Raw genomic sequence first — 23,274 nt, forward strand, 5'->3', positions numbered from 1 at the left:
GGACAGGTACATGGTGGTCTAAGGCCAATGCCATCCAGACAGTTGCACAGATGCATACAGGGTCTAAGAGTAAAGACCAGATTCTGAGACTGGAAACTATCATACTCTAAAGCCAATTTACACGTCTGTGGATAAACCATAGAGATTAGAATAGCTCAACACAACACATATATGATAGATAGGTAGATAGATAGATAGATAGATACATAGATAGATAGATGCAAAAACTCAACAATAGGAGTAACGATGACAATAATCATGTTGTTATTAATAATTAACCTGGGACATAGTTAAATCCAATCAAGAAAATACGTTGAGGTCTTCATTTTCTGTTGCTATAACATAATATGAGAGACAGAGTGCTTATAAAGAAAAAAGCTTACTTAGCTCACTGTTGTGAATGCCCAAGAACATGCCACCAACTTTTTCCCAGCCCTAGTGAGGGCCTCATGGCCAATGGCCTCACAGTAACTGGAGCGAGAGGAGAGACAGAAGCCAGAAAATGATGTGAGTCCGGCTGGTTCTGTAAAAACCCTGTCTCAGGAACTAACGGGGATGCACCTAGGCTCCACCTCCTACATGCCTAACTCTCAAGCCCGTACCCCAACTACGCAGCTGGGCTTAGGATTTAACTCAAAATGACACACCTAAAATCAACATTTTTATGAACCTCATACAGACCTAGTAGTCTTTCTTTGTGGAACTGGAAAAAGAGGAGCCATGCTAAAAATTTGTGTCTCTGAGAAAAGAGCCCAAGAAGAATTCCTACCTGCTCAGCAAGTGGAAGCAAGTCTCCTTCTAATTCCATGGTCATCGAGTCTGGTTCCAGCTGTGACTTGGTTTGTCACACAGCCTCTCCTGCGAGCGTGTGGGATGGAGTTGAGCTCAATCATTCTTATATAAAATGGGAGAAGAGGTCAAGGCTTTGAGCGACCTCTCTGCTAAGGACCAGGTACCTGTCTTTGAGTGTGTGTTTGTACTTATCTGGATCTCAGATTCTTGGACTAAATTAGATCAAACTTCTCCTTGAGAATTCCATAAATAATTTTGAACACGTCTCTCCACCAGCAGTTATATTTTTCACGGTGACTAAATGAACTCTGCATTCTCCTTTTATCAATTGTCCTCTCCCGAGTTTGATTTAGGTAGGCCACTTCCTCTGATTCTGTTTACTCTGGTGAAAATGATAAAATTTTAATTTCTGACTGTATCAGCCGGAAAGCAAAGCCCCACCTCCTGGAGAGGCCCCCAAGAGTTAGTCCTTCTGCCTTCAAGTTCCTCAAATGCATAAGCTTCATCCTTTTTCATCTGCAAAATAAAAATGAGGTCAAACTTCAGTTTGCGAAGAATGATTGTTAGGCAGAAAACTTTATGAATTATACATTTGAGTAAATAAGTTATGCTACTCATTTATTTTACAAAGTGTTGCTGGGTTGCAAATTGACATTCCCAGGCAGACAGGAAGACAAAATGAAGTCCCTTTAGTTCAGGTCTGTCTATAACTGGTCCGCTTTTCTTCCTGAGCTCCCACATATCAGGTGGCAGAGGAAGGATAATTAGTGCTTGACCGATCTTCAGTCTTAAATGTAGAAACTTCAGCACTCACCTTTGGAGGAACTGTATCTCAGTTTCCTTTTTTCCAGCTCCATCCTTCAAGATGGCACCTGGTGTATGGGAGAGGCGACATCTCATGACTTCATGGTGGTAAAAAAGAGACGTAGGAATCCAAGGACTAACTATCCCCAGGCCTTTGCTTATCTTACCAAACATGGACCATGGTAGAGCAGACTCAGTCTTGAGTGCTCCATCTGTCAGTCTGCCGCTGTTGTCAGCCTCACCAACTGTGGCCATTCTGTCCCAGCTTTCTCTTAGCTCTCACTCATGAGACCCCAGTCAGAGATTTTGTCCAGTGGCGAGACTCCTCACCTTACCACAGGGAGCCCCGTGGAAGACTCACACCTTGCCATTCGGTATTTATGCCGTGTCAAGAGTAATCTGAAGACTCAGTCTCAGTCCAACCGTAGCACAGCACCCCGTGCCGTCGCTATGTGCTAGGTCCCTGCAGAGACCTTGCTCCAGTGATCCAAACAGTGAGCAGAGGCCGCATGTGTCACCCTCTGTCCTGTACACGCCAGTGTTGTGCTGGCAGTGTCACAGCAGGCTCTAGGGATTTCATATGTCTGCCAATAACAACGGTGTTAATATTCTCACCATGTCCAATTCAGGAAGTCTCTGTTTAGCAATCCATTTGCAAAATATATGAAGTTTCAACAATCAACTCTCGAAAGCTGGTAAAGACAGTTCCCATATACTACTACCTGACATTATCAATCCTCTTCAGCATCAAAGACAGAAAATCGGCTACTTCTCCTGTCTCTTCCTCTCTAATTTTTTTTCATTGTCTCCTAGGGTGATAAGGAATGCATTTTCTCTTTTTTACCCACAACAGCAAGCTGTACAGCCAATACAGCTCTTAGGTATGAACTCTAAGAGCTGACACCAGCCAACCAACCCCCAGCTAAATAGGAGCTAACGTATTTTTAAATGTTTCACTAAATCTTTTTTTCAGGCTGCACAACCAATTTTCAGTATCAGAAGCTAAGTATGCTCTGTACTCATACAGGATCACGGCATTTATCTGACTTCAACCTCACTGATGTTCCCTTCTGTCATTTCCACATGCCCATTCTGTTAGTTGCTAAATTTTGGTTTACTGTGTTTGTCACTTTAAAATTTGATTATTTTTTCTGTTTAGCACAGTATCTTCTATTTCATCACCAAGACTTCGTATCTTTCCATTCATTTCAAGAGGTTTTCTCTTACTACTTGGAACGTTTTTGCAATCCCTACTTTAAAATCTTGGTCAGATAATTCCAATGCCTGGGACACCCTTGCTTTAGCATTTCCCTAGCAAGCTGAACTTCCCCTGGTTCTCTTTGTGCTGATTTTGAATGAGTTCTTGTACACTGTGGATGTGTTAAGACTCTAGGTCTTATTTAAACCTTACAGGAATGTTGATATTCTCACTTAGGTGGACAAAGCACTCTGTTTAGCAGACTCTGTTGGTGTCAGTTTGCAGGCTCTACCTTGCCTGTTGATGTGACTTCAGTGTTGGTCCTACTTCCAAAGCCTTTGAGGGGCTATTCAAATAGGTTCCCTCCATCTGTCCACCAGCAGGGAGTCTGGGCAGTGGACTGTGGTCTTTCCCATAGGTCAGCTCTCATATAGTCTGTGTGGTTTTGGATCTGTGCCTGGGCGACTCAGCCGTGAGCCTGGCAGTTCACAGACTGCTGCCTGAGACTGTTCTCCCGAGTTCTCCCTTCTCCCTTCTCCTGATTACTTTCTGACTCCCTGGGGCTTCCCTTTTGGTCTCCAGCCAGAAAGTTGGGGCTGTATTTATCTTATGGTGCCACATATTTGCTGCATCTGAGCCCACATCTAGGGTCAAGCAAAGGAGGAATAGTTACAGAGGAACGAAGGTTCAGCCCACCTCTTGGGATCACAGTTCCTCCCACTGAGGAAAAAGTCTGCCCTCCCTCAGAGTCTGCGGCCAGTATCTGCGGAATTGAACTTGAGCCCTAACAATGCCCCATGGAAGTAGATTCCTCCCCTATGTCTCTGTCCCCTTTGCCCAGGTCCTCGGTAACTTTGTGTCAACAGTGTGTCCCACTCTGGATCCTAGGACCACCTTGGATCTGGGCAGGAGGCACCTGTATGTCTCTAAACATCACTACCTGAGTCAGTCTCTCTTCAGACTTAAGTTACTGCACGCCACGCCCTGTCACGACCATCCCGTGATCAACACGATCTGTGGGAATGCAGCAGATACAGGCCCTGGGGAAGCAGGCTTCCTTCCCTGAACCCCTGTGTCCTTTGTGTGCCCCTGCATGAACTGCCAGATCATGATAAACCGGACCACAACTTCCTGGCTCACTTTACCACCCCACCCCATCCATCTGCCTAAATCACTACTTGTCTGCAAGAAACCCAGTATGCAAACCATACAGGTCAGCTTGAATGTTTTAGTAGCTACACTGAAAAAAATAAAAGAACTAAAGGTAATTTTAATAATAGCATAGTGTAACACAGTAGAGTAATCATGGTTGACAATTAAATATGTATTTCCAAACAACTAGCGGAAAGGATTTTGAGAGTTTGTAACATAAAGCAATGAGAGAGAAATGCCTGACGTCATGAATATGCCAGTTTCCCTGATGTGATCATCACACCTTGTATACCTGTACTGAAACATGGCACTGCACGCCAGGCATGGAGGCGCACGCCTGTAATCCCGGCTCTCGGGAAGGAGGCAGGAGGATCACTGTGAGTTCGAGACCAACCTGGGCTACAAAGTGAGTTCAAGGCCAGTCTGAACTGCATAGTGAGACCCTGTCTCAAAAAGACCAAAACAATAAAAGAAAAAAGGAGGTCAATAAATCCTACCTGGAAAAGAAACCCAACATTTTACATGCGAAGTCTGAAGCTTAAAGGTGTAAATCTTGCTAATAGGGTAAATCACGAAAAAAACAAAAGTTTAATTACCTAGAACTATTCCGAGGATAGTCTCTGTTACATATGGGGAAGATGACAGGGGGTCCCCAATTCCTACTGGTAGGAGGGTTTGTCAAATGAAGGGGACCAAGGGTGAAACCAGCCTAATTTCAAATGTCTATTGAAACCTGTTGAAAACTCACTTTCTCTGAACAAATCTGTTTTGAAGCATTCTAAGCTTGAAGGCATAAGAAGCATCACCCTTGACCTGCTTGTCACTCATTCAATCTAGACTGTTCTTTGGTCTTGGCACAGGGGTATATTCTGGAAGGATATGGTTCTCTTCCATGATGATTTTCAATGCTTGAATCTACCCATCCAAACTTTTGGACAGGACTGGGCTGTAGCCTGTGATAGAAGCTCGCCCAGCATATGTGAAACCCAGGGTTCGAGTCCTACCACAACCAAACAAAACAACAGCAGTCCAGAAATGACAACCAAACCCCACCAACAACAAAGCAAATTTTGGCTGTGTTATGTCTAACATTTTTAGCCAGTGATATCTGTTTTCAATGTGTCAACTTACAGTTAGCAAATTCTGTAAGTTTACTAATTGTGCTCTAAGTTAGGAGGCCAGGTAGTGTGTGATCACTGCCTGAGTTTGGAGGCTACCTTTAGTCTTGCCTCTACCACTTAACTGCTTGTGTCACCATGGTAATCAGGGAGAATGTTTCCTGTTTTAGTTGGGATCAATGACAATCCCTAGTTTATGGAATTGCTGGGAGGATTAATTTTGATAATGCATATCAAGTCTTAGGGACTTAGAGGGCTGGGAGTGTTATAAATCCACAATAAGCACTGGCTATTATTATTAACACCTAGTCTCTGGTCATTTGTTAACCAATGTGGTATTCAGTGGCCTGAACATTAGAAATGAGGCTAGTCTCAATTGAGATGGGATATAAACATAAAATACAGACTTGATCTTGCAGTGAGCCTTCTGCCTCAGCCTCCCAAGTGCTGGAATTACAGGTGTATGCTACCACACCCAGCAGATTTATTGACTTCTGCAAGTTAAACATTTATTTCTCTCTCTCCTATGAACCTAGACAGTCCATGGTGGCACTATTAATCACCAGAGCTTGGATTTCTTTTATTTTGGGGTTCCACCACTTTCCACAAATGGGTTTTGTTTCACAGTTCAAAATGGCTGCTACAGATCCAGGCATCTCTTCATAATCCAAACAGAGGAGAAAAACCAAGGAAATGTGTCATGGTTTGTGTCTGAAACATCCCCCAAAAGTTCATGCATTAAAGGATTAGTCCCCATGGCAGCGATAATCAGAACTGGACTGGATCACGAAGGCTGTAACTTCATTCATGGATTAATCCAGGGATAGATTCACAATTTAATGAGATATTGGAAGGTGATAGAAACTTGGGAGGGAGGACCTAGCTGGAGCAAGCAGGTCCTTGGGCCCAGCCTTTGAACATACAGCAACTCTCTCTCTCTCTCTCTCTCTCTCTCTCTCTCTCTCTCTCTCTCTATCCCTCTCTTTCTCTCTCTCTCTCTCTCTCTCTCTCTCTCTCTCTCTCTCTGTGTGTGTGTGTGTGTGTGTGTGTGTGTTCCTGATGGTTCCTTGGCTTCACCTAGTGCTTCTGCTGTGATGCTCTGCCTCACCACAGGCCCAACGCAAGGACCCATGTGACCACAGACTGACCCCTCTGAAGCTGTAATCCACACTGTGACGTTTCACCACTGCATGTCCCCTGCAGCCTCACACTCTCAGAGTCAGGCCTTTCAAAAGGTGACTGAATGGGATGGGGGTGCATTAGAGCTAACTGTGCTCTTAGGAGGCAGGGCCTGGTTGGAAGAGGGGTCCCTGGGGATGTGGCCTGGAAGTATCCACTATTCCTCATTCACTCTCTGCTTCCTGGCCCCCACAAAGTGGGCAGCTTTCCTCCACCCAGGCCCCTCTGCCATGCCATCCTGCCTTGGAGCTGGCCAACTAGGGACTAAAACTGTGGGCCTCTTGTCCTCTACACTGTGAGTATACTGAGTCCCAGAGATGAGAAAGTGTCTTTCTCCATCAGTTACACTGCACAGGTATTTTGTCACAGGAACAGAAAACTGACCAAGAAAAAGCAATAACCCTCTTCTTTTTTTTATTTTTAATTTATTTAAAGAGAAAAACAAAACTAAATGATTCAAAACAGTAAAAGGCTAGAAGTAATACAAAATTTCAAGAGAAAAAATATACAGTAAGAATTCACCAGTTAATAGATCACACACTGTCATCTCAGAAACAGTTGTCCAGGTTACAAAATGAAAGCATACAAAGTGGACATTAATACAGTGAGATTGCAGACAGTTCTGTTCAATGATCCAACAAAAACTCAGCAATATGGTTCTCTATCCTACACATTTAAATATACTTGCAGTTATATCCTTTAGATCACTTTCCTTCCTCTCTTTTTTACGTTAACAATCACACATTTTGGTTTCCATCACTCTCACAGTTCTTACAACTTTTTCTTTGAAGAGGAAAAGAAAAAAGACTTAAAAAAACAACAACAAAAAACAAAAAAAACAAGACAGACCAAAGAAAAACCCAATGTGACAAAGCAAAACAGTCAGTTAGAACAGGAGGATGGACATAGTATATAATGCAAAAAAAAAAAAAAGATTACTAGGTGATCAACAATGGTTACCATTATGCCTCTTGTTATCCTAAAAAGAGTTGCCTACATCAGCTGGTATAAAAGAATTGAACAAAACAGTACAGAAGACCAATAAAACCCACATTGGAGAGCTTACAGGACTTCCAAAGAAGATAAAAGTCAAACGATAATGGGCATCATAGAATATCTGGTTGCTTTCCAAATGGTTGCCTATACCCTCAAACTTGATACTATTAAGCAAAACAGAATATAATAAAATCAGTCAGAACAAGATGTGGAGAACAATACAGGGGTTCAAATCAGGTTAATAGGGAAACAAAAATTACTATAATATATCCCACTATTTTTAATTTAGTTTTCCCTTAGTTAAAAGATACTAAGAAATAAATTAATTTTTAAAAAGGGGGGAGATTGAGATTAAAAAAGAACATATCAATAGAACAACACGAGTCAGAATCAAAAAATTTAAGCATCATTGTGTTTCACCACCAGATAGCCTGACATTAATAGTAGTTACCATAGTGACTCTTTCCTTGAAATATTTGAGTCTAACTTCATATTCTATAGCATCAAACTTATCAAGACAGTGTGAAACCGTTCAAGAGAATGAAAGTATTGCAGGGTATTTAGAACCAGCTAACAGAAACCAAACATCAGTTTCTATATTATCTCTTTGCCTATAAAAAATTTGCTTATACTATTGCATACAGTAAAATATAATAAGATACAACATGTTAGAACCAATGGAAACAGATGAACAACAACTTGATGGGGCTTCAAAACAGGATGATATTAAATCAGCACTAGCTATTACACTGTCTTATTTTCTTCAAAATAGTTATTTGTAGTATCACAGACAATAAAATAAAACAACCCAGATTAAAACCATTCCAATTAATGAGTGAAAACATTGTATGGCTTCAAACAGTGTGACTGGGAATCATGATTACTATGTACTTTTATGTATTCTTATCGTTTCTTACACTACGGAAACTATTCGGTATTTATACATGTGAGTTTGATTTATTTCACTTATGAGTATGGTCTCAAGCTGCATCCATTTATTTATAAATGTCTCAATGTGATCTTTTTTATAGCTGAATAATACTCCATTGTATAGAAATACCACGACTTTTTTATCCATCCCTCAGTTGATGGACACTTAGGTTGTTTCCAAGATCTGGCTATTACAAATTGTGCTGCTACAAACATGGGTGCACATATATCACTGTGGTATGATGTTTTCAGTTCTTCTGGGAATATGCCTAGAAGTGGAATAGCTGGGTCAAATGGTCCTTCCAGTCCCAGCTTTCTGAGAAATCTCCAGACTGACCTCCACAATGGTTGCACCAGTCTACACTCCCACCAACAGTGCAGGAGAGTTCCTTTTTCCCCACAGCCTCTCCAGCATTTATTGTTGATGGTTTTCTTGATCTTGGCCATTCTTTCAGGAGTGAGATGAAATCTCAGTTTGGTTTTAATTTGCATTTCTCTAATGACCAATGATGATGAATATTTTTTCATATATTCATTTGCCGTTTGTATTTCTTCATCTGAAAATTATTTATTCATCTCAGATGCCCATTTTTGGATGGGGTCTTTGAATTTTGGGGGTCTGATTTTTTTTAATTCTTTATATGTTTTAGACAGAAGTCCTTTGTCTGAGGGGCAGTTCACTAGGATTTTTTTCCCAGTTTGTGGGTTTTCTTTTCACTATGTTAGAGATTTCTTTCGATGTGCAGAAACTTTTTAATAAGATGTGATCCCAGTTACTGACTCTGGGAAGTATTTCCTGTGCGGTTTGAGTCTTGTTCATGAATTCTCTACCTACCCCTAGGTCTGCAAGGTTTTTACCCAATTTGTCTTCCAATAGATATAGTGTTTCTGTTTTAATATTTAGATCTTTGATCCATTTAGATTTTATTTTAGTATATGGTGACAGACATGGGTCTAGTTTTAGTTTTCGGTATATGGACAGCCAGTTTTTCCAACACCATTTATTAAATAGACTGTCATTTTTCCAGTGAACATGTTTGGCCCCTTTATCAAAGATAAGGTGGTTGAGTGTGTTTGTAGTTGTGGTTGTATCTTCTAATCTATTCCACTGATTTTTGGCTCTGTTTTGATTCCAGTACCATGTTGATTTAACTACAGTTGCTTTGTAATATAACTTCAAGTCAGGGATTGTGATGCCTCCTGCCTTGCCTTTGCTGCTTAGAACTGTCTTTGCTATTCTGGGTCTCTTCTCACTCCAAATGAATTTTAGGAGTGATTTCTCGAGATCTATGAGGTATGTTGATGGTATTTTTATCGTGACCCTCTTCTTTTAAAAACCCTTCCCAGGGACTGGGGATTTAGCTCAGTGGCATAAGCGCCTGCCTGGCAAGCGCAAGGTTGTGAGTTTGATCCCCAGTACCAAAAATAAAAAGTAATAAAACTTGTGCCTAGAGCAGCACATGTACCACATTGCCCAGAAAGCCACCTCAGACAATGGAGGGCCCCCAGTGTTCCCGGTTATTGGTTAGAGGTCACACATGGTCACTTGTCTCATGGGACTATCCAACATAGCACATGTGGTGGATTGGTAACTGGTAGTCAACTTAAATACTAGCTGAACTGAATCTACATGGTGCTGAGCATGGATGGCCCGCCTGAGGACTGCTGCCAACATACAAAAGAGGCCTGGAGAGGAAGCAATACTGCTATGGGTTCTCCTAAGTGGTTCTGTTATTTGGAGCTGTTGGTTCTCCTGGAGAAGCTTGTCATGCTGGCTTCCCAGATAAGAACTCGGCTGTTATCATCAGAGGAGCCTGGGACCTTGTTGCTGAGAGTGGCTGTGCTTCAATTTAGGGGAGTTTTGTTCCTTACTTTGAGCATCGCTTCCTGGTTCCAGAGTGGAAGACGTGTGCTGTTCAGTCTCCAGGAGAAGCTTGTCACGCTAGTTTCCTGATATGTAATTGGCTATTCCATCATCAGAGGATCTTGGGACTTCACTGTCACTGAGGATGGCTGTCGTACTTTTCAGGGGAGCCATGGTCCTTATTTAGAACATCACTTCTTGGCTCTACTGCAGAATCTTCAACCTACTGGCACAGATCCTTTACCCCAGTGGCATTGACTTTCTTCCACTGCTGACCTTTGGGCTTCCCAGTGCAGATCCATGAAGTAGACTTGCATGAGCCATTGTTGTGGACTCTAGGTTTACAACTAAACTCTTGCAAGTTATTGCCATGGGATCCAGACCCTCGGCTGGATTTTCCAGGTCCTTAATGTTGTGGACAGACTTCCTTTGTATCTCATTCCTTGGGTGATCACTGTGAATACTATAGATTGTGTGTCCTGTATGTAATTGTTCTCTTTGCAACCCCTGCCTACAACAGTACCTGCTCCATAGAAACAAGCTTCTACAAGAGAGCCACCAAGCCTCCAAGGAGGATAGGAAATATGACTTGTGCTCTGGGCTCTGTGGAGATTCTGAGATTCTGACCCTCAGGTCTCTGACTGCAGGAATATAATTATCCAAGAGCCCCACTGATGCTCTGAAATCCATCATGGTGGCACATGCCTGCAGTACCATCTGAGACAGAGGATGTGAGCCCAGGAATGGAGGAGCCATCATGCACTAGGCTGATGTGGTGTCCACACTAAGTCTGTTGTCAGTACGGGGACTTTCCTGGCAGTGGAGGGCCACCAGGCTGCATGTGCTGACCAGTGGTAGGGTCACACTGTGACTAGCCACTGTGTGCTAGCTGGGTGGCAGCACAAGGCTCCATATCTTAATAGAAAAAACAACATACACACACGTGCCGCAAGGTCACATTTCCCACGGGCTGCTCCCAACTCTTGACCGAGCTCACCAAGGTTACTAAACCAAGCTTATCTCTGAGAATCATAAAACTTCTCTGACAGGCACGGTTGGCAAGACAGCGCCAGCAAGATGACTGGCTCTTGGGAGGCACATCACTTCACTTCTGCCACATTCCGCCCATCTGAGGCCCACCACTAACAGGCATGGCTGTAAGGAAGTGGAGATCACCTTGGGTCATCCTCGAAATTTTCCTGTCACCGGGATCCCGGGCACCTGGCCAAACTTCCCTTAGAACTGCTCTGTAGTCCAAAAGGCCTCCATGTCTGCCTTCTTCCTGCCCTCCCATCCTCTTCTCTCCCTTCTTTTCTCCTTCCTTCCTCCCTCCCTTTCTGTGCCTGCAGTTTGATCTGCACTGTGGTCAGGTCGCCTTCCTCTCGTAATAAGCTTCCCACGTGCTCAAACCCATGGTAGCCATCAAGGGCTCAGACTAACAGTAGTCCTGTGGTCCCCAAGAATCTGAAGGAAGAAGAGGAGAAACCGTTGTGATAATATTTCTCAGAAATCCTATCAAAATCATCCTCTTATGGACCTCAGCACTTTTAGTATTAAAGATACAATAAACCTCCCCCACCAAAAAAAAAAAAAATTTAAATAACTGAAAAGGACTATTTTATGTCTACCAAGGTAAGTGAATTTTATGCATGCCATAATAATCCTTTACCTAACACAGAATTCACATGTCTACCTTTTTTTTTTTAACAGTCTCACTATGGCCTTGAACTCACTATAGTCTCAAGCTGGCCTTGAACTCACTATATAGCCCACAATGGCCTTGAACTTACGGCGATCCTCCTGCCCCAGCCTCTCCAATGCTGGGATTACAGGTATGCGCCACCACATCCCACTAGAAATCACATTTGGGGTGGGAGTGAGGGCTTAGGTGCAAAGCTAACAGGAAATAATGATGAAGAGAGGTCCAAACCTTACATTGCTTTCACTGCCTAATTTAAAGATACATCTTAGAATCTACAATTTAATACTGCAATTTTCACTTTTTAATTCCTTCTGCACTGAAATTTTACAAAGAAATTGACAGGTTTTGCACACATTTGCAAAAATAGTCCTGGAAACTCAGACTTAACAAAAGGGTTACTTTGGAGAAAGCCAACACTCAGGAATATAATAAGCTGAGTTGACCATTCCACTCCTTAATGCCCCAGAGAAAAAACCCCGCTGTGGATTTAACGCTCATTCTCGTGTCTGCTTCCTCATCATGGTTAATATGAAATGCAGCAATAAATGCTCTAAAATAAGAATCCCGGTTTTCCCCTTCTGCATCAAGAACTTAACTACTTTTCCTTTATAGTTTGCCTATGCGGTGTAGTTCAAAGCTTTAGCCAGCAGATGGCAGTAACAACCAGGAACAAAACCCTAATGCTCAGTCTTGTCAACATACACACTGTCCAACTCTTACTTCCTAGATCTAATCTGACGCTTAAGAAAATAATTTCCTTCTTAAAAAAACCCCAGGTCCAAACAGAAACTAACCTCATCCTGCAGACAAAGAATGTTTGTGCCTTACCACTTGTCAAATTCTCCCAGCTGTCACCAGGACTTCAATAAATTGTCTCCTGCAGCGAAAAGCAGCTGGGCATACCATACTCCTATCAGAGCCCCCTCAGGCAATGGACAAGGGGCAATGGCAGATGGGCAAAGCAAGAGTACATCTCAGCCAAGATACTGGACGACGCCAGCTCCAGGAGGGCCGAGCTGGGCAAAGATTCTGTCCGAAATAACGAGCCAGGGTTGCACTGCTCAGGCTGGGCTCCAATTCAGGATCCTCCTGCCTCAGCCTCCCACAGTGCTGGGATTATTACATGGGCGCACCACCACATCCAGTTTATGATAATGTGTCCTGTTGAGGGACAGTGATGTTACCAACTCTCGAGGCACCCAAACCAAACACTTCCTTCCAGCAGCATATGGCTAGCTTTGTCAAGCAAATGCTTGTCCAACTTGGAATCAGCGTGAGGTCAGTTTTTCTAGAATTTCTGGGACTGCACAGCGCGTAAAGTCTCTCGACGAGGTCGTGGTCTCAGTCTCCTTCCTCACGATGCAGGGAAGTGGTCTGATGTCCGCTGCAGCCGCAGGGAGAGAAACGCGGCAGGCAGCGCCGGAGCTGTAGCGTCCAGAGCGCGCGGATTCGGGAGCTGGAAAAACGAGGAAAGCTCTGGAATCTCCAGGGACAGCAGGCCCCGTGTTGCAGGGCACTGTGACAAGGCAGTGAGAGGTTCCCCGAGGGGCCCTCCTTCCGTGCCGACCTATTGAGCAGCAGAGCTCACAGGCAGACCCGCAAGAGGGACAAGGGCAGAAGTCATAGCAATCGCAGTGGCAGGTGCTAAGCGACCCTATGGCTCACATCAGGCAGCAGGAGTGCGCACGCATGCGCAGATCCACGCACGCACACACGCACATGCACGCATGCGCACATGCATGCACGCGCACGCACATGCGCCAGGACACACGGAGCATACTTCCTCCATCCACAAATCCCTCACACTAGGTGCCCCCTCCAGCTTTGCATGGTTTCCTTTGCTGCGGCCAAGACGTTTTAGAGGCCCCCATCCGCACGGAAAGGGCTCATAAGGGGCCCCGCTCTCCGCGCCACCGCACTCTGAAACTGGGCAAAGCCCTTCCTCTGCGGCCCAGGCCACGGTTTCCCTGGCCAGGCCCCTACTTCCAAGGTGGCACAGGAAAAGCCATCCACGGATTCTGATCAATACTCCTAGAAACTAGTGGTGTCTAGGGCATCAGAAGCTGTGAGACCAAGCAGAGGCAGAGCCCATGCCTGACCTGCAGTGAGGGAAGGTGGGAACTCTGGCAAAGCCACACAAGGAGAAGCTGTTCCCGCCCCGGCTCAATTCCAATTTCACACCCATTGATCCTGAGAAAAAGCTCACACCACCCCAGGTGTCAGCGCAAGCGGACCAGGTGTGCCACCCGCCCAGCCCTGCCAGCCCTGCCCTGCGATGACCTTGTTCTGCTCTGTAGTCTTTTGGGAACGTGTTTCAGAAACCAAGTCACTTTCGCCGACATCCACCCAGACCTGTTCCAAATGACCTCGCAGGCTGCAGGGTGGGCACAAAAGGGCCCGACCATGTGTGTGGAAGCTGCCGAAGTTCCAAAGCATCTTGCAGCAGGACAGAGGTCAGCTGCCACCCAAACCAACTTCCTGTACCCCACTATGCAGGCCCCGCCTGGCCTTGCACCCCTCTGACCTGGTGTGGAATGGGTTTTGCCGTTAGGAGGGTGAGGCTAGGGCCTCAAAAGTCCGTGCAACCCCACTGGTCCCTGTGCAGACTACAGAGCCTGGAACAATTGAGGAAAATGAGCCACGTTCAGTGGAGCTTGGGAATTGATGAAAAGGACCGGGGAAGAGAGCAGACAGAAGATACTTGTAAGGCCAGTCTGAAGATAGACAGCTGGAGAAGCCCTTTAGGAGTTTCAGACTTATGCTGAGGCTAGTGGGGGGTGGCATTTAAAGTGTTGTTTTGTTTTGTTTTTTTAAGTTGAGCAAGTACTTTGTAGGTTTTTAAAAATAGCCAGGGATGGTAGCACCCACCTGTCATCCCAGCACTGGGGACTGAGACAAGAGGGTCACTGAGAGGTCAGGCCCAGCCAAGGCTACATAGTGGGTTCAAGGCCAGCCTGGAATACTTAGACGCCATCTGAAAAACAAAAATAGACTAAAAATAAACTGCAGGAGCTACCTGCCCCAAAAGTCTGAGGCCTTTCTCCCCTCAACAAATCTGACAGCCAACAGCAGTAGCAAACTATGACTCCTGATGTGGGGCTGCAGGCTACCGAGAAGAGAGAAGTGAAAGGGAACCTAGGTTCTCCAAGGGCCAGCGTGGACCGGGACCTGAAGCTCTTGGCTTCTGCTTTGGAAATTGGGAGTTACAGAGAATAGGAGAGGTGTAGTTTGTCAATAGACACCAGGTGCCAGATCAGGAAGCTCTTCTTAGGTGAGGACTTGGTTTAATGCAGTTGCTCCTAAATTAGGAGACTGCATTATGCTTTCTTGGACTGCAGGTCCCGGCACATCCAGGCTCTGCTCTCCATCCACACCCCACAGCCACATGGGAATCTCATATGGGGGGCATTTGTTATCTGCGGAAGTAATAAAATCCAAAGTCCACTGCCCTTGGGGGCCAGGAGATACTGATTTTCTCTTTATGCCCAGATATGTGCTGCCAGAGGCTGAAAGCCTTGGGAAGGGATTCCAGGCTGAAAGATTTTTATGGTACAATAATGTTTTTCTAAAACCAAACATAGTATGAATAAATACACCTGTGGCACGGATGATAAAGTTAAAAATGCACTGTGTGTCCAAATACTGTATATTCATCGTTAAAAGTCATGGGACAGATCCAGACAGCTAAGGGAAGCACAGGTCCCTAATAGTAAATCAGTCAACATGGAAGCAAACAGACAGGGCTTTTGAACTAAAGTGTGTTTATTAATGCCAATCACAGTAGTTCACCCTGTGATACTTGAGAGGCTGAGGCAGGAGGATTACAAATTAGCCATAGGCAAAAACTCCTGTCTCGAAATTTTGAAAAATGATAATAGTAATAAAGGAACCAAGGAAATTGCTTCACACCCCCCCCCCTGGAGTCTATTCCCAGTACCACAGGAAAAGCAAAAACAAAAAAAGCCAAGTCAGCTAGGCACTGATAATTTTCTCTTAGATTGCATATTTTATAAAGCAAGCATTAGAATTTTACTCATTTTTTTATTTTTATTTGCTGGCCTTCACTCTAGATCAATGGCAAAGATTAACAAAAAATTGTCAACCAAAAAATGTATCCAGAAACAGCATTACAGGAAAGGAGCTTCTCTTCACAGGCAAGAGTTTCTTAGCTAACTTGGAAAAATACTGGCAGGCTTCCACAAGATTTCAAAAATAGTTTAATGGTAAGATGGTTTGCATATTTTTCCACAAATACATTAGAAACAGATTGATGACCATGGAGACTTCAGACATGAAGAGTACCATACCATACTGTAGGGACTCCCAAGCTGTATCATTGTAAGACATGCTGTTAGCTGTGGACACATACATGTCACAAGGTGTTGTAGTCAGGGGTTTCATGGGAAAGAGTTTAATACGGGACACACAATTTGTAGGATTATTTTATAATAGTCACCCAAAGAGTTAAAAGCAGGAGTGAAGATCTGTCCATACACTAGAGACCCAAAGAATCCATCTAAGGGCCTGAATCCCACGGCAATGTCCTGCGTAAGTCCAGCTGAAGACCTAGAGCCATGGCAGTGTCCTCTGCAAATCCAACTGTAGGCCTAGGGCCCACAGCAATGTCTCATGCATCGTTTATCAATGATCTGCACTGGGAAGGCCAAAGGTCAGTGGTGGAAGCTAGAAAGTCTGCACCAGGAGGATGAAAGATCTGTGCCAGCAGGCTGACAGACCTGTGCTGGAGCCAGGAAGCAATGCTCAAAAAAGGACAGACCTCCCCGAAAAGAACCACAACAACAGTGAGACCTCAAGTTCCTCTGATGATGAGAACAGCTGAGTTCATATCACAAGAACCAGCATGACAGCTTCTCCAGGAGTCAATAACGTATCTACCATCTTGCCCTCTAGTTCTCTTTCTATGCTGTTGGCAGCCATCCTCAGGTGGGTTTTTTGCATCCAGCACTATGCTGATTCAGCTCAATTGGGTGTTACAAGTTGACTACTGATTGTCAATCCACCACACAAGGTTTCCGTATCTTTTAGAGTTTTTCTTTTGAACATATTCAAAGAGCTTGTTTGGACCTCTCTCTCACCATAGAATGTCTAATTGTTATTCACTCTTCAGCATGTGCAAAAAGGAAAATAGAGACAGAAAAATAGGTGAAGGAGTCCCAGACTTCACATTCAGCATCTGACTCCATGGACCTGCTCATTGGCTCAGGACCTTTTTATCCAGGTCTTTCCGAGCTCTGTTGTCCTAGCAGCCTTCAAGAGATTTGGGGGAAGTTTTGGGGAGACGATACTTCTCTTAAAAGTATTCCACCCACAGCTGCCTTCAGGATTGTCATCCAAATCTCTGACACTCATTCCCTGATGTTCCCAGAAAGTTCCTGACAGATTATAGGGAATGAGACCTCAAAGCCGTAAAAACCTGCAAAAGCATCCCTCAGAGAATCAATAAAAGACTCAAATTCACTGTGTTCCACGTCTTCAGGTATTTAAAGTTATCCAAGAATAACTTGTAGCAAAAGGAGGAAAATCCGACATCTATAATTTAAAAAATAGGAAAAATACATCTAAAACAATGGCAAGCTCAGGATTTGGGATTGTTGCGGAAGAGGACTGTGAGTGTGGCGGTGCGACTGGGCTGGGAGGAGGCAGTGTCCAGTTAAGCAGCCCTGGAGGCCCAGTGCCGTGGAGACAGCACAGGTTCGGACCCAGATGCTGCTGGATCCAGAGAGTGGTTTTCTTGTTCAACTTGCCTGGTGCTGCTCAGGTTACCCCAGGCCTCTAGGCACCAACTTGTCCATCAGAAAGAGGATGACCATGTTACACATCTCAAAAGAATTGCCAACAGATCCTGGTCACCTGTGTAAGTGTCATTAACAAATGCCAAGTGTATCACCATCCCCACACTCCATAGGAGCCCAAGCATCAATCCCAAGGCTCAAAGCCAACCAGAACCAATCCAAGGGAAAAAGAAACTTAAGTGGAAATGTACTCTTGTCTGTATTTCACTGGAACACATAGGTGGTTCAGATTCTCTTGAGAACCCTGTTTTTTCACAATAGATTGATACTCAGTTGGGAGATTTTTAGTTTGTTTGCTTGCTTGCTTTATTTTGTTTTTTGCTTTTGCATCTGACTACAAACTGGTCTTTTGAAGAACCAGACATGAGCCTGACTGTAGAGTGGTAAGTTCAGTCCTGCCCCATGTGCTTGTAGATAGAGTCGAAGGCTCTTCTATTGCAGGGAACAAATTCCGTCATGGAAAGACAGAGCAATGATGAAGCACAATCCCAAACCGCTGTTCTGAGGCCCCTGTCCCCTCCCTTTCATAGATCCGCCTGCTGCAGCCTTCCCCTGCACCCTCAGAACTGCCCCAGCACCAGGCATGCAGAGGCAAACCTCTGCCTTCCAGGAACCTGGCAAACCACCTTCCCTGGGGCGGTTCCCACAAAAGGTGGGGCCCTGCCACAGCAGGCAGGGAGCCCAAAGTATAATCCTGAACTCTGCAGGACTTTCTGTCAGGACTCTAGCAGATCAGCTCATCATTTGACCTTGGCTTTCCTTGACGGGTCATGGCAACCTCCTATACAGGTGAGAGACCAGGATGAAGGGCTGGGAAAGGTAGCCGTTTTGTAGATGGCAATGTTGATGGGTGGAACAGGGAAGGATGACTAAGTACCACTGGGGGAAATTGTGGGTAAATTTCCTGCCTTACCCTTTAGTAAATCGAATTCCTGGCAGTCTGGTTTCCACCATTACGCAAGGCCTTTAGAAGAGTAGTGGAAAATTGTCTCTCCACCTTCCACCCCCGTATCTTGGTAATGCAAGTTATTTCCCCTCTGCTGGGGCAGTGGTACCCCTTTTCCTTGAGACCTACACACCTTCTTTACTTTTTCTGCAATACACCATCCCATCTCTTTCCTTTTCAGTTGCCCCAGCCAGAGACCCAAGACTCACTAAGACACCCCACTTGTCTTAGTCTGGGTTTACCCAACAGCAGAGCAGGTGGTTTATTTGGAAAGAAAGGATAGGGAGCAAGAGGGAGAGAAGAAGGAAAACACGGTGTGTAAATATATGATCAAGTCGATTACCAAGCCATGTTTAAAGCTCACCCAGGAATCCCAGAGCAACCTACAAGGTATACCTGAGAATCGTCTACCCGATGGACGTGGTTGGAGCCTTTATCCCTTGGCTGCTGACACGTGGCATCCATGTCCAGGTGCATGCATAGGAGTGTCACTTGGGGTCTTGCAGGTTTTCCTCCTAGGGTTTAGGACAACTGCAGTAGGAAGCTAGAGGAAGCTCATGTGGAGGTGAGGCACTCTCAGAGCAAGGTGAGCTGGGGTCAATGCTGAGATGAGCTAAGCTCCAGGAAACAAGATAGGAGCTAGGATGTGAATCTGGAGTATGGTCAAAAGGCTCAGACACCCACCCGTGATGCTCCTGGGAGGGGGCAAAAACTCTGGGAGGTAGAGCCCAGTGGAAGGAAGTGAGGCCACTGGGGTGTGTGTGAAGGAGATACGGGAACTCAGCCCCTTCCTGTTTCTCTCTTGGCCTCCTATTGAATGGGATGACCACCTCCCTCTACCCCTCCCACCAGGATGTGCTGCTTCGTCATGGACTCAAAAGCAATGTGGTCAAGTGACCATGGACTGAAACCTCTGGGACCATGAGGAAAAAAAAAACAAAAAACCTGTATTATACAAGTTGTTTATCTCAGGTATTTTGAGACAGTGACAGAAGGATGACTAACACACTAGGTCATGTGGACCCTAAAGATCCTAACTGGTGGCTATGGATGTGTCCACCAAGGAGCGCCATGAATAAGGACTACAGGGAAGAAAGACTGTGCCCCTGTGCTGGAAGTACTATTTTGCAAGCAACAAGTACAAAGGAGCCTTTGTTATATGTGTGTTTGAAAGCCAAGAGTTCCAGCTATTGTGGTTCAATCTCAGGAAACATATTTAGAAACCCAGGAAACCCCAAACAAAATCTTATTTTTGTAACTATATTTATCTATATTTTACAAAAAGTTTGGAGCTATTCCCTACTCGCTACTTAGCAGTCACTTCAACATTTTGTATTAGTATTATCCACAGAATAATCTCAGCCATTTAAGAGAGATGATGTATGAAAAAAGAGGCAGAGTCAGGTAAATTTAACACATAAAGCGCCTTACTTCTCCTTTAACTTTTTTCTTTTCTTTTTTATTTCTTTCTCTTTTTTCTTCTACCAGACATTAAACACCGAACTACATACTCAACCCTTGCTGTTGCTGTTGCTGTTGCTGTGTTACTGTGTTTTGTTTTGTGGAGTTTTTAGACAGTCTCACAGGTTTTAAGTTGCTCGGGCTGGGCTCAAGTTTGTGATCTTCCCTCCTGAGCCACCCAGGGTACCGAGATGACAGGCACGTACCACTACGCCTGGATTTTCTTCAACATTTCTAAAAACAGAATCCATCTTAAAATTGTTTCATGCGTTCTTACTGCCTGCTACAGGATGAATTGTGTCCACCCTCAAAATTTATGTGTCGAGGTCATAATCCTCAGCTCATCAGAATGTGACTGCATTTGGAGTCCAAGTCCTTACAGAGGTGGCTAAATCAAACCAGGTCATGAAGGTGACTTGAATGCAGTCTTACTGGGGATTTCCTAACTAGAGGAAATTCAGTCAAAGATACTACAGACACTCATACACGGAGGAAAAGCCACATTGGGACCACACCAACAACGTGGCCACAGGCAAGCTGGGAGAGAGACGCTGCAGGAGAAACCAGACCTACCCACACCTGGATCTTAGACCTCTGCTCTCCAGAGCTATGAGACAGTAAGTGTCTGTGATTTCAAACTCTACAATCTGTAGTGTTTGCGATGGCAGCCCTAGCCAATGAAGAGACTTCCTGCAAAACTACTATTAACCTTGTGACACTAAGGTCTGCACAAGTGTCCCCAAAGGCCGAAGTATCGTAACAGAAAATGTGACTCCCAGCCAGTATACTTCAGTTTGTTAGCTGCCCAAGTTAATGGTTCCTGCTTCAGTTCTGGTTGCTCCTGTCTCTTAGAAACAGCTGGTCACTGTGATACACATTGTGTAAACCAATCCCCAATCACCAAACCATTCTGCTTCTGTGCTTCCTGCTTGTTTGTGTCATCTAAGCTCTAGACCACCAGAGATCAGGGTCTGAAATTCTGGAATGATCCCAATCAGTGCCCGTTGACATAAAATAAATTCGCCTCTAAATCTCGGATGTCATCTTGGTATTTTTGCTTGTTCTTGCAGTATGAGAGACTTAGTCACTGGGTCATGGTGCTATCATGGTGGTGCAGCTTTTAAGAGATAGGGCCTGGAGCAGATGGGTTACTTGGGGGCGTTCCCTTGGCAGGATAATGGGATCCTAGTCACTTCCTCTCTCCTAAAGAAGCTTTGTCCACAGGTCCAAAAGCAAAGAAGCCAGGTAACCAGAGACTGAAACTTACCCAAACTGTGAATCATCATAAACCTTTTCTCTTTATAAGATGATTATTGCAGATATTTTGTCACATTACTGAGAAGCTAATTAATGCAGACACTTTTACAATGAGAGTAATTCACAATCCACAAAACATGGTCTGTCATGCATGCTTCATACCATGCGTTAACACAGTCAGTTCTCTTAGGAGGCCTCCAACTTCTTCAACTCGAATGCTTGTTCCTTGATCCAGGAAAGCCATCTATAGGAAGCATCATGTCAGCAAATATTCCTCATACATATATTTTTGAACAAGAAACTCAGAATGGAGGATGGGAATGGTATTTCTTATTGAAGTAAAGCCTATTCACACATGAACAACCTGAAATCAACATGAACTAAAATTCAAGGTCAAGAATAGTGAAAAACCTCAGTAATACTAAATGTCCTATTTATCAAACACACACCACACTATAAAGTATCCAGGGATGCTTACCTTGCATACTTTCCAAAAGCATGAATTTCCATTACCCTGTGGTAACTGAAGTTAAATAACATCTGCACCACCTCCCCCAAAAATACAATTCCAATTTCAGTTATCAAGCTAGGTTCTTGATGGGCAACTGCATAATTTGCAAATTCTGTTGCTAGATATTCATGCCACAAATCGTGTAAAAAGAAAAGTGCATTACAGTCATTGACCAATCACATCACTTCCTTCAAAGTTCCTTGGCGGGGGGTCACACTAGCTCCAAGACATGGATAACAGAGGACATAGCTGTACTACCTTCCTGACTCCCAGTGATAAAGCCACAAGATATTTTTTGCAAATAACTACTCAAAAGCAGGACTTTGTTAACAGAGATGAAGGTGTAGCAAAATACACAAAACAGTGAGAGGCTAGAAATGCAAGTTGGATCAGATGTAAATGAAGCTAGAGAAGAGATAACCAGCTATGAAACTGCTGACATTGCTGTCTTTTAAAAGGTTCTGAATGTACGGCCAGATTGACTTAAGGTAAAGATACTGGCTAAGAAAACACTTTATGTAACAGCAACCTTGAAGATATTTCAAGGCATTGAATGTAGAAAGGATAAAATGTTGGAAGTGTGCCCAGGTTTAGAAAAAAGATGACAACTCACCAAGCTGGAGAAAAGCAGCTTTGTCCATCCTGCACATTTTAGGAGAACACAGGCACCATTCAATTTACTCCCAATATTTTTTTTTACAAAGAAATAAAACTGAAACACAGCTATACAGAAGTATAAGTGCAGGTCTTCCAAGGCAAAGTGGGTGGACTAAGGCTCAAAATAACCTCTTTTGTAGACCAGTGGTGGCAAACCTATGGCATGTGTGCTACAGCAGGATGTTTGAGTCACTGAAAGCTCTACTACTATGCTTGTCATTTAAGACAAAAGATCATTTTTTCTAAACTAAAACCTCAGTATTCAGGTTTTGCTGCAGTGTTGGCACTTTGCAATAAATAAGTGGGATCAAGACTGTGATCCGCACATTTGGTCTCTAAAAGACTCACCATCTCAGCTATAAAGTACAATATCAAGAAAAGAGACCCTCAGCTCCAAACATGAAGAAATTACAAGAAGGGAACGCTAACTATGCCAATTATGTGGTACGCACGTGTTGAAACATGGCACTGTATCCCGCAAATATGACCATACATACATGTCAATCAAAAATACAGTAAAGTTATTCAAATAATATTAGAAGTTTTCACTAACAAGGATGACTTACCTGTTTGGAGAATTTAGCAGGGGAAAAACAGAGCACAGATGTTTCAGTTCATTTCTTTCTCTGCGTTGGATTTGCCTCTGGCAGGACAGATGCTCTCGGAAGACCTTGTTTTATGTTGGAGGATGTGTGAAAGGGCCCCAGTTACATTCTGGATTCCAAATCAACATTAGACATTCTAGATTCTAGATCAGCAGTACACGTTCCAGGCTCTGGATCGATGGGATTCATCCTGGATTCTAGATCAAACATCATACATTCTAAATTTGATGTTTACATTCTGCATTTCAACTCTGGAGGCCAAGATACACGACCAGAATCCAATTATCCA

Source organism: Cavia porcellus, unplaced genomic scaffold, assembly GCF_034190915.1.
Source record: "Cavia porcellus strain 051 isolate PalLab524CR breed Dunkin Hartley unplaced genomic scaffold, mCavPor4.1 scaffold_13, whole genome shotgun sequence".
NCBI classification, from domain to species: Eukaryota; Metazoa; Chordata; class Mammalia; order Rodentia; family Caviidae; genus Cavia; species Cavia porcellus.